Genomic DNA, 19,244 nt, shown 5'->3' with positions numbered 1-19,244 from the left:
CTATTATCATAGATATTATTTTATCAAATAAATATGTGATACAAACATATTTTACTACGAGTAATAGAATTACTTTAATAATACCTATCATATTATCTTTATAATATTAAATGAACTCTATAAATCTTTTTACTTAATATATATAAAAGTATATTTTATTATATAAATTTTAATATAAAATTTTATTTATTAATAAACGAATTATATTATTTACTCTAATAAATCTTTTAAAAATATTTAAAAATATAAAACGACGATATTTAAACTATATATTAATCATGTATAGATTTTTGGAAATTATTTTGAGTCAAATTGAATTTTGTTGACTTTTGCATATTAGTCTCGAGCATTAGGATTGTGGTACACTATGACTTGGCCTAATTTGTTAAGGCAAATATTGACCAACATATAAATATATATAATTAATTTAGGTTCGTGAATCCGAGGCCAACCTTGGACTTGTTCAATGGTGTTATATGTATTTTTACTACAAAATACAGTATGGTGAGTTTCATTTGCCTTTTTTACCCTTTATATTTTTGGGCTGAGAATACATGCGCAATTTTTATAAATGTTTTATGAAATAGACACAAGTAATTGAAACTACATTATATGGGTGAATGATCGAAGCCGAATATGCCCCTTTTGCTTGGTAACCTAAGAATTAGTAAACCAATCTACTAATTGACGCGAATCCTAAAGATAGATCTATTGGGCCTAACGAACCTCATCCAAAGTACCGGATGCTTTAGTACTTCGAATTCGTTTTTATCATGTCCGAAGGATTTCCCGGAATGATAGGGGATATTCTTATATGCATCTTGTTAATGTCGGTTACCAGGTGTTCACCATATGAATGATTTTTGTCTCTATGCATGGGACGTATATTATGAGAACTGGAAATGAAATTCTTGTGGTATATTAAAATGATGAAAATGAATGATTATGATAAACTAATGAACTCACCAACCTTTTGGTTGACACTTTAAAGCATGTTTATTCTCAAGTATTAAAGAAATCTTCCGCTGTGCATTTGCTCATTTTAAAGATATTACTTGAAGTCAATCATGGCATATTTCAAAATACGTTGCATTCAAGTCATTGAGTTCAATAGAGATTATTATTAAGTAAATGTCAGATTAGATCATTTATAGTTGGACATTATGAAATGGTATGCATGCCTGTCAATTTTTGATGTAAAGAAACTTTATCTTTTAAAATGAATGCAATGTTTGAAAAATGTATCATATAGAGGTCAAATACCTCGCGATGTAATTAACTATTGTGAATCGTTTATAATGTATATGAACGGGTCCTTTCACTCTACGCGTTGATATAACTCTTTTCAAGATCAAAGGTATAAATAGCTAACCCTAATTTTTAAAATCAGATTTTTATTGATGTTTCATGGTTTAGGTTGTCTATTGCTCAAGTCTTGATGTGTGATTAATGTTAGATGCGTTAATTTGTCCGTTTTGATTGTTTATCACGAAAACCGAAATCTATTATTGTGTGTACAGAAATTTGAATTTTTCAATTGCATGATATTATGTGATATTTAGAATCCTCATGAAAAACTATTGATTTTAGGCTTTGGATTCGCTTGATTTCGTTTCTGGATGATCAAGTTATGTCCATTTGAAATTAACGTTGTGTTTTTGTTGCTTGATCAGAAATATGGTATTGATAGGCCACGAATTGGTTTCTGAATTTATTACCATTGGATAGATAATTCAAAAATAATCATTTTTCACTACGATATCATGTCATTTGCTCGAGTATAACTTGAGATATGCTTAAACGAATGAAAATGTGGATTTTTACAGCACTTGCATGATAACAGACTTGTATGCTAAAATGCGTTAACTTCTGGCTTTAAAACTTTGCATATCTTAAATTTACACAAAAAGTAATTCAATTTTCATGTAGATATCATGGTCTAATTGTATGTAGATCTTCGGATAATTGCATGCGAATGTGACTAGCTAAACTAGGATCGAATCTGCAACTTGCTCACTGATTTATACTCTGTGGATTGTGTATTGTGAATTAACATGAATGATTCTGGAATATGAATCTTTATATTATATGTGATATATTCTTAGTTTTTTGTAACCTCTGAAACCTTATGCATTGGGCACTGTAGAGCCATAGTTTGTGTAACTTCTGAATTGAGCTGAAAACTGAACATCCAACTTGATCGGATAAACTGTATAAATTGGCTAAACCAAAGTTGCTCAATTTTGGATATATGATCGTTTGACTTGTCCTTGAACCATTTCCACGGACCTAGCTTGATTTTCATGTCCCTAGCTTCGGTTATAGCCAATACGAAATCAGTGCACGGACAGAAACTGATTTGGTAAACCATAAATGTACCCCTTCTGATTCCTGACTTGTAGACATCGTATGAGACCCTGGCTGGATTTTTTGGAATCTATTTTGAGTATAATTGTGATCTAGAGTTTACCCTATTTGCATGAATTTTGTGCTATGAGTTATTATGAGAAGTTTGCTACATGTACATGAACTTTATGCATGACGATAAAACTGTGATTGTGAAATTGACCATTTATGATCTAAAACGTTTTGTTTGACCTAGGTTTGACATGTTGACTAATATTTGACATGAACCTACTGAAGTTGACATTAGTTGACTACTTTGACCAAGTTTGACTTTTGGTTTGACTTTGGTTGAATTTGTTTGACTTGCATGAACTAGTTGACTGTATGTTGACTTTTACTTTGAAACGCGTCGAGTCGAGCAATAAGACAACTTATACTATTAAACCACATTGTTTAAAACATATATGTTGACCAACCTAAATACGTATACTTAGGTTGCATTACTCGGCTGTAATCCGTACAAGTCATTTGTCTTTCATCCGAACTGTTCTAAGGTGAGTCTACAGTTCGGCTCTTTACATGTTTTCAGGGATGAGAATACACGCTGTTGTACTTACATTTTCAAATGCTTTTATGTTGACACGAGTACTATATATACATATTGAGTTTATACACAAAGCCTCTAGCTTGAATACTTTTAATACCATCGGGTAAGCACAATTTAGATGGACGGATCCGTTAGGTTGACAACCTCACCCTACTTTATAACTGTGGTGTATTTACTTTGAACATTAGATACACTCGTACAAGTGTATAACATTTTATGGGGTAAAGAGAGTGTAGTGGTTTCTATACTCTGGTCATTGCTAGTATTCAGGTGCTCATGGATTATGTAAATATTTCGCAACTTGGAGTTGTACTTGTAAAATCTCGTGGTCAAGGAACTTAAACTATTTTCTGATAACAGTTTTTCAGATACTGCTACATTATTTTAAACCTGTAGATTCACCAACATTATTTGTTGACATGTTTTGCGTGTTTTATTCTCAAGTCCTTAAGAGGTAAAGTCTTCCGGTGTGTTTGATGCTTGGTCTGGCCGTGGAGTCATCATACTTTATTAAAGACATTATTTACTTTCGCATTTAAAATTTTTACAACTGTTTAAATACTGTTGGCTTGTGGTTACGATCACAACAATGTTTCTATTTTGAGATTTATTGACTTATGTTTTGAAAGTCAACTTTTAATAAAATTAAATGCGATTGCTTTGAACGTCTCATATAGAGGGCATAACTGTTAACTGTGGGACCTTGATTAACATGCCGTCAGATGGAAATTTGGCGCAGTGTTATAGATGGTATCAGAGCTAACGGTTCGTAGGAAAACTAGGACTTGCATTAGTGTGTCTGATTTGGTCATTAGGACACTTTGGTGAGTCTAGACTACGACCAGGACTTAGTCATTACATGAATACTTTATGACTAATGCTATGTGTTTGACTAATCTACTTTCTATGTGTTCTTGTCTTGTGAGTTAGATTTCACAGGATTCCGTAAATAGTAGCAACTCGAGTGTAGCTGATGCAAATGCACCTGCTCTAGCACCTGCTCCTGCTCCTCACCAAATACCCAACCATCCCATTAATCTTTATGAACTGGACCTGATTCACACCAACCGAAACCGGGATGTGGTTGATCGTGTGAATGCTTTGAGTGATGTTGCGAGGACATACCCACATCTTGATGATCTTGACAGGTTGGACTCGAGGCTCACATCCATAAACAATTATATGTACGAGGCTGAAGCGAGGTTCTTTGGCATGGAGCGACTGATAGCATCCCTGACTGCCAGGATTGCTGCACTGGAGGCAGATCGAAATAGGCCTAGGGATAATGGACCTGCCTCTCGTACCAGACAGAAGAGGAAGTGAAGGGTCATTTGACCACGACCTTTCTTTTCTTTCTCATCCACCATTCTTTCCATTATTTGATTATATATGACTTACCGGGTGTTTTAAACCGGGCTACTAGTACATGATGTTTACTGTTTGGTTATTACTTTTTGGGGATTTTTATTTTAATAATGGTGGGTTACATTATGAATAATTATTTATCTTCTATTGCATGCGTTAATATTCTTTATTTAGCAACATTGTATGATTATAATACTTGTGTTATGTGATACTACTATATTTACCATTATTGCCACTACTTAGTACTACTACCACTGCTATCACTACATAACACTAGTGCCACTACTATTACCACTAGTGTCACTACTACCACTACTATCACTGGTGACACTACTGTCACTACTATCACTACTATCACTACTTACTACTACTAGTGCTACTTAACACTACTTCTCACTACTAACGAATCTTTTCGTACTATTATTATTTACTAGTCTTCAACACTCGTTGCTAGTATATTTTTAATAACTCTGTTTTATTGTTCTTACTTCGATGAATCGTTTGTGTAGAAGGAAATCATGTTTACTTCAGAAATGTTCGAGGCTCAAGTTGAAGAACTCGTTACCCAACGAGTGACAGAAGATCTTATAGCTGCAGGTTTTGATTGTACGATTGAGAAATACTGTCCCATACAAGAGCGAACGAGGTGGTAAACTGAACTTCTGAACTTAAGTGTCATTGGAACTGACATTGCCAGTTACACTAATCGGTTCCGGGAGCTATCGTTGCTTTGCCCACATTTAGTCCCATCAGCGGATAGAGCAATCGAGAGGTACATGTCGGGATTGTCGATGGAAGTGTTTGGTTTCGTCCTTTCTCATCAACCAAAGACAATACTCGGAGTCATCAACATGGCGATTAACAGGATGAAACAAGTTAGCCGAATGGAAGGAAAAGGGAAACCTGCTGAAGGAAATGAATTTAATGGGAAAAGGAAATGGTGTGAGGATCATGTTGGAAATCTCACACGAAACCGATGTGAGAAATAAGGGATGCCTCGTAACTTCGAGAAAGGATCTTCATCCAACACGAATTACAAAGGAAAACTACCATTGTGTGGAAAGTGCGGAAGGCACCATCATGGGGGCTGCAAGATGCTGACTTATGACAAGTGTTAAAAGAATGGTCACTTGGCCCTAGATTGTAAGGTCAATACCGAGAAAAATAAGTGTTATAAGTGTGGTGAAGCAGGCCATTATGCGAAGGACTGTCCGAGAAAGAGGAAGAGTGGATCTACTCAGGTTACTGCAACCATCCATCACCCCAGTGGGACATGCAAGGATCTTAATTCAGTCAAAGGTACGTTTTCACCCAGCGACCTTAATGTTTAGGATTTGTTTGATGTAACATCGGCCATTTTTTTTATAACATAGTGGAAGTCTTATTTAGTAAAACCACAACCTTAATTACATTAGTACAAAAACCACTTAATTACGTTTACTTTATCAAACGGTGTTACGCTATTACATACATGGTTACAAAAGTCCACATCAGAGTTGCAAGTCAAACATGTCTCCTACATTAATGCCCGATCCCAACAGCAGTAGCTAAACCTGCAGGGGGAGGAATGTGGGGGATTAGCGCACCGCTAAATGAATGGAATCTATCTACAGATTAAGCTTAAGCAATCCATCATACTACAGTAAGCCAATATGCTTACAACCAACAAGCATACAAACAACGAAAATATGAGGATCGGTGGCTTGAACGGGCACACGACCTAGCTGATCGGACTAGGATCTACCGATAGTCCTTCCTACCAGTCTCTGCATAACTATCCAAACGCAACACATGCGTTCTTCTATGCTATACTAAACAGACTGAAGGACTTGGACTCAACCTCCCTTGGAATGGTTGACCTCACACGGACTGCAACCTCCCTGGGAACAGTTGCAAATCCCTAACCTCCCTAGCAATAGCTGGTGTCAAACATAGTGCACATATACAACATATTAATCACATAGCATGCAACTATCCAACTAGCATGGAAATCACTACACTACACAAGGTAATCAGAGTAATCCTCAGTAGAATGATTTGCTACTTAAACTCTATCCGAAGATAGACCCACTCACCAATTACCAGCAACTGAAGATTCTCATAGGTCTAATCTTTTTGAGTCTTCTCTTTCTCTTTTCCACCTGAGAATAGACATAATCAAGTGTAATCATGTCTTGATATCATCCCAACAACAAGACAATAGCATCAATAAACAAGCACTTGAACACTTAATCAATCTGACCTGTCAACCGTACGAGTGACACTTATCCGCACGTCTGAGAAACCACAACCGTGTGGTTGACACCTCACTCATACGTTTGGTCCTTGGCCAAATATCTAATTAGACAACAGTAGATCCGTACGGTTAACCACACGAGTGACATATGACTCGTATGAGTCACTTTTCAACTGTACGATCCAACTAGCAAATATAACAGTTCAAGTAACCACTCACTCGTGCGGTTCACCACACGGTTGACCGCCTCAACCGTACGTGTAAAAGCTCACTCGTGCGAGTGAAGGCTCACTCGTGCGAGTGAAAAGGAACATAAATATAAACATTTAATGACATTTTCCAACCTATATTCATCATATATTCATTCATTCATAAGCCTATATCAAGAATTCAACCCATAATAACATATTAACGCATGCACACTAGACACACACGCTAATACCTCTATTTCTGATCAAAATAAAGTTTGATACAGATTCTTAAAACCTTATAATTGGAAAGTAAATCTCAATATGATTTCAACGATAGTTTATTCATCAAAAACCTAGTTACGGTTTGAAAGTTACGCCATTTTCAATTTTACCAAACGCTGACCAGTGCTCACTCGCGTGGATGAGACCTCACTCGTGCGAGTGAGTCCTCAACCGCGTGGTTGAGCCTCAAACGCATGCTTAACCGCGTGGTTTAGCCCTAAAACGCGTGGGAGCTGATGAACAGCTACAGCTCGCTATATTTCGCATTTTTGACTCCAAATCTTGATTTTTGCAAGTTCTAACACCAAAACCACTTCAAAAACATCATATAAACTATATAGCAACTATTTCTAACATCATTTAAGCATAACTAACACAAATCATGAAGATTCAAGCTCAAAATTCATCAAAAACTCATTTACACCCAAAACTCAATTTCTATGAATTAAAGCACGAATTCAATCAATCAAACCTGGATAAATGATCTGAAGGATGATATGATCAGTTCCTAAAGCCTCTTGATTCAATTTCTAGCTTGGATTAGATTAGGGTTTTGTGAAGGAGATGAAGTAGATACGAGCTTCTTTTGAAAATTTCAAGAAATGGATGGAAACATCCAGATATTACACACTAAATGGGGTTTAAAACCCTTACCCCACAACACACGGGCATTTATCAGTTATCTGATATCTTTCATACTTAATTTGGCAACCCTAACGGAGTCCAAATTCAACAAACGAACTATTTCTGTGACCCTTGTCACAAACTGGTCTTAACCACATATTCAATTAACAATACACATATTATTAAAATAAAAGCATATTTTAAACACAAATATAAATCTAAGGGTAATTAAGTAATCTTACTTCTAACCCCGATTTCAGTCTGTTACAAATCCACCCCCTTAAAGAGATTCCGTCCTCGGAATCTGGTCTTGGTCAAACAGATGAGGGTAACGGGTCTTCATCAACTCTTCTGTCTCCCATGTCAAGTTAGACCCTAAGCTGTGTTTCCATTCTACTAAAACCATCGCTTAACTTAGTAACCTTTTTGTCGACCACTCGAATTGGTTCCTTGACCAACTTGTTACTCAAATCAACTTTCAAATCTACTAGTAGTACGATCTATGTCTCGTCATCGACTTTACACTTACGCAAATAACACACATTGAATGTATTATGAATACCAGCTAACTCTGGCGGAAGATCCAGTAACACTGTTTGATCATTCAGAATCTCACTGATTGGAAACGGTCCAACATATCTTGGTGCAAGCTTACCACGTTTACCAAATCTGATAACCCCTTTCCATGGTGAAACCTTAAGATACACACGATCACCCTCATTAAAAGTTACCGGACGTCTACGCGGATCTACATACATCTTTTGTCTATCTCTGGTAGCTTTCAACTTTCCTCGCGCAATAGCAACTTTTTCGGCTGTCGTTTGAACAATTTCGGGACCAGCAAACTGTTTCTCTCCAGCTTCTAACCAACAAGTCGGAGTTCTGCAACAACGGTCGTACAACATTTCGTAAGGCGGCATTCCTATGCTCGAACGATAAGAATTATTATACGCAAATTCAACCAACGGCAAATGTGTATCCCACGAACCACCATATTCTAATACACATGCTCTCAACATATCCTCTAGCGTCTGTATTGTTCGTTCACTCTGACCATCTGTCTGAGGATGATAAGCTGTACTCAGATTCACACGTGTACCCAAATTCTGTTGCAGACTGTTCCAGAAGTTAGAAACAAATCTAGAATCTCTGTCTGATACAATCGATAATGGCACACCATGACGACTAACTATCTCCTTCACATATAAATCGGCAAGTTCACTTAATGACGCTGTCTCACGAGTAGTAAGAAAATGAGCACTCTTGGTCAAACGATCAACTATTACCCAAATCATATCGTGTTTTCTCTGAGTTCTAGGTAATTTTGTCACAAAATCCATCGTGATATGCTCTCATTTCCACTCTGGAATCTGTAACTGACGCAACGAACCATACGGTTTCTGGTGTTCCGCTTTAACTTGAGCACAAACATGGCACTTTTCAACATATTGAGCAATATCTAACTTCATAGTCGGCCACCAATACATAGACTTAAGGTCATGATACATCTTATTACTGCCTGGATGTACTGTCAATCTGGAATTGTGAGCTTCAGTCACGATCAAATCCCTTAAGTCTCCAAGCATAGGCACCCAAATATGGTTATTTAAAGTCTTAAGTCCACGAGAATCATCAATTAGGTCAAATTTCCGTTTAGTCATAAGTTCAGATTTAATATGTTCATCCTCCAAAGCACAGGCTTGAACAGTTCGTAATTGATCGATCAAATCTGAAGTTATACTCAAACACAAAAATTTCACATTCTCATCTGACTTTTTACGAATTAACGCATCTGCTACGACATTTGCTTTACCGGATGGCACTTAATTTCACAATCGTAGTCTTTAATCAGCTCTTGCCATCGTCTCTGACGCATACTCAATTCTTTCTATGAGAAAATATACTGCAAACTTTTGTGATCTGTACATATTACACAATGTGTCCCATACAAATAATGTCTCCATAGCTTCAGAGCAAACACTACGGCAGCCATTTCTAAATCATGTACAGGATAATTTCTTTCATGAAATTTCAACTGTCTAGAGGGGTACGCGATCACTTTATCTCTTTGCATCAATACACAACCCAACCCGGCGGAGGATGCATCACAATAAACCACGAAGTCATCTAAACCTTCTGGTAATGCTAACACTGGAGCCTGACATAATAACTGTTTCAAAGTCTGAAAAGCCTTCTCTTGATCATCACCCCATCGAAAGGCTACGTCTTTTCGAGTCAACTTAGTCAACGGACCCGCTATTTTCGAGAAATCTTTTATGAACCTTCGGTAGTAACCAGCTAATCTCAGAAAACTCTTAATTTCTGTCGGATTTCTTGGCGATTTCCAATTCATAACCGCATCAATCTTAGATGGATCAACTTTTATACCCTCGGCACAAATTACATGACCCAAAAACTGTACTTCTCTCAACCAGAATTCACTCTTAGAAAATTTTTCAAATAACTGTTCCTGTTTCAACACATTCAACACCTGTCTTAAATGTTCAACGTTCTCGGCCTCTGTCTTTGAATACACTAATATGTCGTCTATAAACACAATCACGAATTTATCTAGAAACGGACGACACACCCTATTCATCAGATCCATGAAGATTGTTGGCGCGTTTGTTAACACAAACGGCATGACCAAGAACTCATAATGATCATACCTAATTCTAAACGATGTCTTCGGGATATCAGATTCTGTAACTCTAACCAGATGATACCCAGACTGTAAATCTATCTTTGGGAAGTATGAAGCACCCTGCAACTGATCGAATAAATCATCTATTCTAGGAAGCGGGTACTTATTTTTTACTGTTCTCTTATTCAACTCCTAATAATCTATACACATACGCATAGTACCGTCTTTCTTTTTAACAAATAATACTGGTGCACCCCAAGGAGAAGAACTCGGTCTAATAAACCCACGATCTAATAGCTCCTGAATATGTGACATCATCTCACGAATTTTTGACGGCGCTAAACGATACGGGGCTTTGGCAACTGATAGTGCTCCAAATGAACATATATTTAGGCACAATATCCTTAAAATATGTAAAGCTTTTAGTTGAAATTGTTCTATTTTTATGTAATATTCGTTTAAATAAATAAGTGCGAAGACAAAAGAATAAAATGATAATTTGAAGACGCAAATGACCAAAAAGCTAAAAAGTACAAAGTACAATCCAAGTGGTTCAAATTATTGATGAGAAATGTCTAAAAATTACAAGAGTATGAGCCGCGGAACGCAAAGTACAAAATATCTCAGCATCCGAAAGGACGTTCGAAAATCCGAAATTGGGACATAAACCGAGAAGAAACGTACGAGTCAACGGAGCTAAAATTACGAGTCAACTATGCACAAGAATATAATATAATATATATATAATTATATAAAATTATATATATTATATTATATAATAAATAAATCAAGAGCCGCCCACGTTTTTGGAAAGTATATGAGCTGGATCAGGAGGCCATGCGATCGCATGGCCAGAAGGTACAAAAGCCATGCGATCGCATGGGATGCTGTAGCTGGCCAAGTCTATAAATTGAGCAATTTTCGGACGAGTTATGTACACCTTTTCTTGTTTCTTTCTCTTTACATGTAATATATATATTTATAATTATAATTTTAATTTAAGTTAATAATAATAAGGTTATTGTAAGAATGTTTTACGGGTTTTAAGTCAGAACTCTGCCTGTGTAACGCTACGCGATAAATAATCACTGTAAGCTATGTTCTTCCTTTTTAAATTAATGTCTTGTAACTAAGTTATTATTATGCTTATTTGAGCCAAAGTAATCGTGATGTTAGACTAAATATTAAGACGGGGTTATTAGATTTTATACCATAATTAAGGTTTGGACAAAAGACCGACACTTGTAGACATTAGACTATTGACTATTAATAGATAGGGGGTATTGTCTAATCGAATGACAACTCATTAGAATCTGTCGAACCTATCTTCAAATTAGTTAATCTAATAATTATTAAAATGATTATTTATGTTCTATTTAGTGACGTTTATACGACATCTTTTACGATCATTTAATTAATTATTCGGGTTGGGTAATTGATTATTCATTCTGATCAAGTGGGTAAATTAATATTCATATCTCATTAAAACAGGGGTGGATTACATACAAGGATAATTGGTGTAATTGTTAACAAAGTATTAAAACTTTGGATTACACGCAGTCGATAACCTGGTGTAATTATTAACAAAGTATTAAAACCTTGTTACAGTTCGAATCCCTAATTAGTTGGAATATTTGACTTCGGGAATAAGGTTAATTTGACGAGCATTTTATAATTATGACCGATGGACTATTACGGACAAAAACCAGATAGGTATCAAATAAATCAGGACAAAGGACAATTAACCCAGAATAATGAATTAAAATCAAAACGTCAAACATCATGGTTACGGAAGTTTAAATAAACATAATTGTTTTATTTCATATTCTATCGCACTTTTATTTACTGTCATTTTATTTATTGTCATTTTAATATTGTTATTTATTTTACGTACTTTAATTATTGTCATTTATCTTTACGCTTAAATACTTTATCTTAATTTAAATTCTGTTATTTATATTATCGTCATTTATCTTTACGCTTTATTTAAAATCGACAAACCGGTCACTAAACGGTAAAACCCCCCTTTTATATAATATTATTATTACTTATATATATATATATATATATATATATATATATATATATATATATATATATATATAGGTTAAAATACATATAGCGTTAAACTCAGCTGTCTCCCTGTGGAACGAACCGGACTTACTAAAAACTACACTACTCTACGATTAGGTACACTGCCTATAGTGTTGTAGCAAGGTTTAGGTATATCCCATTCTATAAATAAATAATAAAACTTGTGTAATTTGTATCATATTTCGTAATAAAAGTAATAGTATTTCGTACTACCCCTCCGTTGACACATCAAGTATTTTTGGCGCCGCTGCCGGGGACGCGAAAGCGAAACGCTATAAAAAAATTTGTTTTTAAGTTATTTTTGTTAAAATATATGTTTATAAGTTTTAAATATTAAAAATACAAAAATATAAAAAGAAAAGAAAAATAAATATCTATATTTTTAAGTTAAAAAGTTTATATTTATTTCTTTTGTTAAAAGTTATAAAAACTAATAAGTATTTTTTTTATATAAGTTTTATTTTTATAAGATTAAAATCAGAAAACTAAAAAAAAATTACTATATATATATATATATATATATATATATATATATATATATATATATATATATATATATATATATATATATATATATATATATATATATATATATATATATAGGGGTATGATCAATGGGGAAGTAACCAATCGGGGAGAAGTGGGGGGAAGCAAAAAAACAAATCGTTTTTTTTTTAAATTTTTTTTTCCGGCATCAAGATCACACGAAAATATGAACATTTAGGAGAGACACTTCGTGATGAATGTTATTATTTAGGCGGGAAAACTATCGACAAAAATAACATTCAATATAATATTGTTCGTGAAGAATATGAACGTTTTTTTTCATTTTGTGAAGTAAAATTTAGCCCGATTTAGAGTTTAGGGTTTAGGGTTTAGGGTTTGGTGTTTTGGATTTATTCCATAAACCCAAAACACCAAAACTTAAATCCTAAACCCTAAACCCTAAACCCTAAACTCTAAACCGTTCGTGTTAAAAACTCAATCTAAATCCTAAATCTAAACCCTAAATCTAAACCCTAAACCCTAAATTTATAAACCCTAATATCTAAACCCAATAAACCCTAATATCTAAACCCAAATAGCTAAAACCTCAAAATACGCTCGAAAAACACGATAATTGTTATATATTACTTCTTCGAGCGTTTTCCCGCCAAAATAAAAACATTTATCACAAAGTGTCTCTACTAAATGTTCATATTTTCATCTCATCTATAATGTTCGTGAACAAAGTTTTTTCAAAAAACGAAGAAAAAAAAAACGTTTTTGCTTCCCCCCGCTTCCCCCTGAATGGTTACTTCCCTCTTGATCCTACCACTATATATATATATATATATATATATATATATATATATATATATATATATATATATATATATATATATATATATATATATATATATATATATATATATATATATATAAGTGTTTAAATATATATATAATTTTAAGATATATAAAATTAAAAAAATATTTTTATTTTAAATATAAGTTTTCTTTATATTTTATATAAATATAAATCAAAAAATATAAAAATCAAATAAATAAATTAAAAACGGGCCAAGTCAGTTTAAAAAGCCTGAATCAGATCTGGATTATTGGGCCATGCGATCGCATGAGCCCAACGCCTAATATTCATGCGATCGCATGATCGTCTGACAGGCTGATCCTTTGACGCATTAATTACAGCTGTAAGGTTTTTATAATTATTATTATTTAATTTAATTAGGGTTTGTATTAATTAATATATTTATATCTAGTTTTATTAATATTTGTAATTTAAAGTTTATTTATTTGAACTTATTTTATAGAAAAATATAAAAATAATATTTTTTATATAAAATCTTATTTTTATCATTTTTATTTTATATCTTTTAGAGTATGTATCTTTTTGTCGTATCGTTCGTAATTAGTTTAAGATAGTTTTTGCCGTAGTTATTTTTACTTCTAGATTTTTAGGCTTTGCCGTAAAATCCCTTAAGTGCTTTTTCTTTAGAATTACGATTTAGGCGCTTTAGAATTTTGCGACACCGTTTAAATATTTTAGTGCCTTTTTAAGTAATTGCCGTTTTGAATATAGAATTCCTTTTAAGCTTTAATACCTTTAGACGCAAGTTTTAATATTTAGTTTTTAGACTTTAAAGTTTCGACGCTCTACTTTCTTATTTTTATTTTTCGACATTTTATTTTTCGACGTTTTTCGACGCACTCTTTTTCTTTCTCATTTCTACGCTCTAGTTTTTAGGACATAGAATTTTCTTTATCTTCTTAAAACTTCGACGAGAAAAATTATTTTAAGCGGTTAAATTGATAGACATCCAAAATTTTCTGGTTCGTAGTAATATTTGGATTTGTTAGTGGCGAGTTGTGGGCTTCCGATTTAAAGGGTCCTGGCTACCTGCTGCATCTATTGGCTATGGACAAAATTAGAAAAGTCTATTAATTTGATAACTTTAATAATTTTTATCTTTTATAACTAATAGGATATTCAGTGAATGCACCGAGCAAAACATTCACCACCTTTCATACGTTCACCACCTGTAACTCGATCAAGACATTTAGCCAATATTATCGCTATTGATTTTTCTTTAGAATCGTCATCTAGTCGACCAAGTACTCCAATTCAAATTTCCGATAATCCATTTTTTGAACCCGACCTCACAATTGAGAATTCGGAGAATATTCAAGGACAATTCAGAGATCCTGAACCACTAATCATTCCTCCGGAACCGCAAATTACTCATCCGGAGATTATCGAGGAAAAAACCATTAAATCAGAATCCTCTAGTGATTCAGATTCAACAATTTCAAATATGGAAATAACAGAACCTCTAAGTATGGAAGACCGAATGAGAGCCACACGCACGGGCTAAGGTCACGCCATTATTAAGCCAGACATTAATGCGCCCGATTATGAAATCAAAGGACAAATCCTACACATGGTAACTAATCAATGCCAATATAGTGGTACGCCAAAAGAAGATCCAAACGAACATCTTCGAACCTTTAATAGGATTTGTACTCTATTCAAAATCAGAGAAGTTGAGGATGAACAGATTTATCTCATGTTGTTTCCCTGGACTTTAAAGGGAGAAGCCAGAGAATGGTTAGAATCATTACCTGAAGGAGCGTTTGACACATGGGATATTTTAGTTGAGAAATTTCTTAAACAATTCTTTCTGGCATCTAAAGCCGTGAGACTTCAAGGAGAAATTGTTATGTTCACGCAAAAGCCAAATGAATCTTTATATGAGGCATGGACAAGATTTGGAAAGTTGTTGAGAGGATGTCCTCAACATGGTTTAGACACTACTCAAATAGTACAAATATTCTACCAAGGATGCGATATTACTACACGAAAAGACATCGATATAGCAGCTGGTGGTTCCATTATGAAGAAAACCGCTACCGAAGCTCACAAGATAATTGATAATACAGCCTCCCCCTCGCATGAGTGGCACCAGGAAAAAGATATCTTTCGTTCATCTAAAGCGGCTAGAGCCAATTCTAGCCATGACTTTGATTCCGTTTCAGCAAAAATAGATGCTTTCGAGAGACGAATGGAAAAGATGACTAAAGATATTCACGCAATACGAATCAGTTGTGAGCAATGCGGTGGACCACACTTAACGAAAGATTGTCACATTGAACAAACGATGGAACAACGTGAGAATGTTTCCTACATGAACCAAAGGCCAGGAAATAATTATCAAAATAATTATCAACCGCTAAGGCCAAACTTCAATCGAAATTAAAACATTCTTTACAATCCAAATGGACCCAACAATAACTCGTACAACCAACAAGGTCCGAATAACCAACCAACTCAAAACAACACTTTCAATCAACAAAGACCTAGCTTGTATAAATCACCACAACAAACCGAAGAGAAAAAGTCAAATCTAGAAGAAATGATGGCAAAGCTAATGGAATCTCAAACACAATTTATTACATCTCAAACCCAAACAAATGAGAGGTTTGATCAGTCATTAAGAACTCAACAAGCTTCCATTTTGAATCTAGAAAAACACGTAGGTACTCTTGCTAGCATGATGAGTGAGAGGGAACAAGGAAAGATACCTAATAATACTGAAGTAAATCCTCGAAGTGAGAATGTTAATATGGTTTCAATGAATTCTGAAAAACCAACACCAGAAGATGGGAAGGTTTTAGATGTGAGTAACAATGAAGAAGTTACAACACCACCACCACTCAAGTATGTAAAGCCAGTGGTGGCACCATACAGACCACCCATCCCGTTTCCAAGAAAAGGAGTTGAGTATGAGCAAGTAATAGGTAATAAAGTTTGTGATACCTCTGAAAAGAAGAAGAAGAATAAGAAAGTGCAAGAAACAAAAACCGTAGAAGTAAACCCGGTGAAGACAGTTTCACCGAAACCTCCACCCAGGTTGGGTGATCCGGGTGAATTTATTGTTCCTTGTCTACTTAGTGATTGTGTCATGTATGATGCACTAGCAGATTTAGGTGCGAGTGTGAGTGTTATGCCTCTTTCATTATATAAGAGATTAGGAGTAGGTGAGTTAAGTCTAACAGAGATGAGTGTTCTACTCTTTAATCAAACCATTAGGCACCCAGTTGGAATTGCTGACAACCTACCCGTTCAAGTGGGTAATTTAACCTTTTTAGTCGAATTTATTGTCATTGACATAGAAGAGGACTCAAACATTCCTCTAATTTTAGGTCGACCATTCTTAGCATCCACCGGGGCGTTATTTGATGTAAGAGAGGGTAGAATGACACTTATTAATGATGAAAAATCGATCACCTTTGTGAGTCGAAAGTCTAAATCTCCTCCAACCAAAACCGTTGAACCAACAAAAACGATTGATAAGAACCATATTGTTTTACCAACTCCAACGGTAGTGCTTAGCAATAATAAAATGCCTAAGTGTGGGGAAGATGAAGTAACAACTAATGATAACTTGATAACAAAGAACCCCGTTGTTGATACGAAATTAAATGACCCCGTTATTAATAGTTCAATGAAGAAACTTATTAAACGGATTCGCGATGATGAAACCAAGGGGAACTTTAAGTTATGTAACCGGTTAGTATCCAATCTATCGCCTAAAGAAAAGGAGAAACTAGTTGAATTTGTGGATGTTACACAGGAATCCGACCAATGGCTTAAAGCAAAAGTCACAGATATGCAAGTTGATTATGGTCTAAAAGAAATTGACGATGAAGTTAATCACAATTTTGACACCACAGCTACCTAAGTGTGGGGAGATTCAAATGTTCTAAAAAGAAAACGTTGTCTAGAGTTAGTTGTTCTGTTCTCGTGTAGTTCCAAGAATGGAATCTGATTGGTCTTTTCCACTAGCAGAAACTAAAGAACTAGTTTTCTCCCCCCATTCTGATTTTTTTTTTTTTTGTAGGTTTTGTATGAAATTAATTTGCATTTTTAAATTTAAGTTTTGTGTGAATTTAAAAACAAAAATTACTTTATTTCATTAAGTTTAAAAAAATGATTTCTATAATTCATCGTAAGTTGAAGACTAGATCATGGAACCGAAATTGCTTTACCCGAGGGTGGGGCGAAAAATTTTGTTATCATTATTTTTAATATTATTGATCTAAAGTATACCAAAAAATTAAAAAACCCAAAAATCTTTGCTTTTAAAACAATCGCTTTAAAAACGACAAATTTTAAATTTTGTCGAGGGACAGACTAGGTAAACATACCAAAACTACCTAAAGTAAAAGGAAACAAAATTTTAAAAAATTATTCATTTAAATTGTTTTAATAACTAAAGATTCTATAAAAAAAAATAATAAAAATATTATGTATGTGTTTAATTTATCTTATGTACAAAACAGGGTAAAACATCGCACTTTCAAAGACTGACATTAAGTTCAGCAAAAACTACTAATTATGATGACAAGACGCAAAATTTCAATTGTGATATAAAATAATATGTTTGCAAACTCGGTATTTTTAATCACTTTTCTACGCTAATCACCCTCATGAATTTATAATTATAGTCTGATTTCATGCAAATGAGGGCATTGCATGATCTCAAGTGTGGGGAAGAGTTATAAATTCTCTCGGGTTTACACTTAGTTTAATTGCCGAATTTTGTTAAAATTTGAAAATTTTTCAACTAAATGAATTCAAAATCATGTTATACATATTTATGAATGATAAAACTAGGTGTTAATGCCGAAATTATTGTTGCCTCAGAGAGAACATAAATGGAGAAACAACCCAAAACGCTTGAATTCATTTAAAATGGAATAAAGGAGAATAAAAAGGCAAAGAAAAATAAAAGCTAAGTGTGAAAAGAATTTACCAAGTTCTTTAAAACATATATCACATATTTTTGTACAAGATTATTGCAGGTACTTTTGCTTTGGACTAAATTAATTAGTTTTACCCGAATTACTGTAATATATTTGAAAGAAAGATTGATCTACACGATGAATCAATTCCATCATTAAAAGGAAGTAAAGTCTTCCGAAAAAGACACGCTCTTCTTGATTTAGGTCAAGATGTTGTCGTCCAGACTAGCTGTAGGTTGACGAAAAATCTAGAAAAGTCATATCTAAAATCAGCAGGAAATCTACGGACCTCAGCATCAAACAGGGTCGCCAAGTGGTCAGACTTATCCTAACCATGAGAGGATCTGTCTCGTAAAATGGGAAGGGCGCCGTGCAAATTAGCTTGATAAGACTAATGAATCAGACCCCCAGAAAAGGATAATCTCCTTAAAGATTAAAAATCAGCTTTTAAGCCTGATATTACTCAATCCTTGAGATTCACCTTAAAGATTGAGAATTACAAACTCATAGAATTCGATGATATCTAAACTCGAGCTTGAACGAGAAAATATT

General features: G+C 34.2%; 1 non-coding gene across 1 annotated transcript; it reads right to left on the bottom strand.

Annotated features, from left to right (window-relative positions):
- Positions 1 to 15,586: 15,586 nt before the first annotated feature.
- On the bottom strand, positions 15,587 to 15,693 carry LOC139846151 (small nucleolar RNA R71). The gene has a single exon (XR_011758890.1). It is a non-coding gene; the product is annotated as a small nucleolar RNA R71 (small nucleolar RNA).
- Positions 15,694 to 19,244: the final 3,551 nt, after the last annotated feature.

This window comes from Rutidosis leptorrhynchoides, chromosome 4 (assembly GCF_046630445.1).
Source record: "Rutidosis leptorrhynchoides isolate AG116_Rl617_1_P2 chromosome 4, CSIRO_AGI_Rlap_v1, whole genome shotgun sequence".
NCBI classification, from domain to species: domain Eukaryota; kingdom Viridiplantae; phylum Streptophyta; class Magnoliopsida; order Asterales; family Asteraceae; genus Rutidosis; species Rutidosis leptorrhynchoides.
The sequence above is the reverse complement of the archived record's forward strand: the minus strand, read 5'-3'. Positions and strand labels throughout refer to the sequence as shown.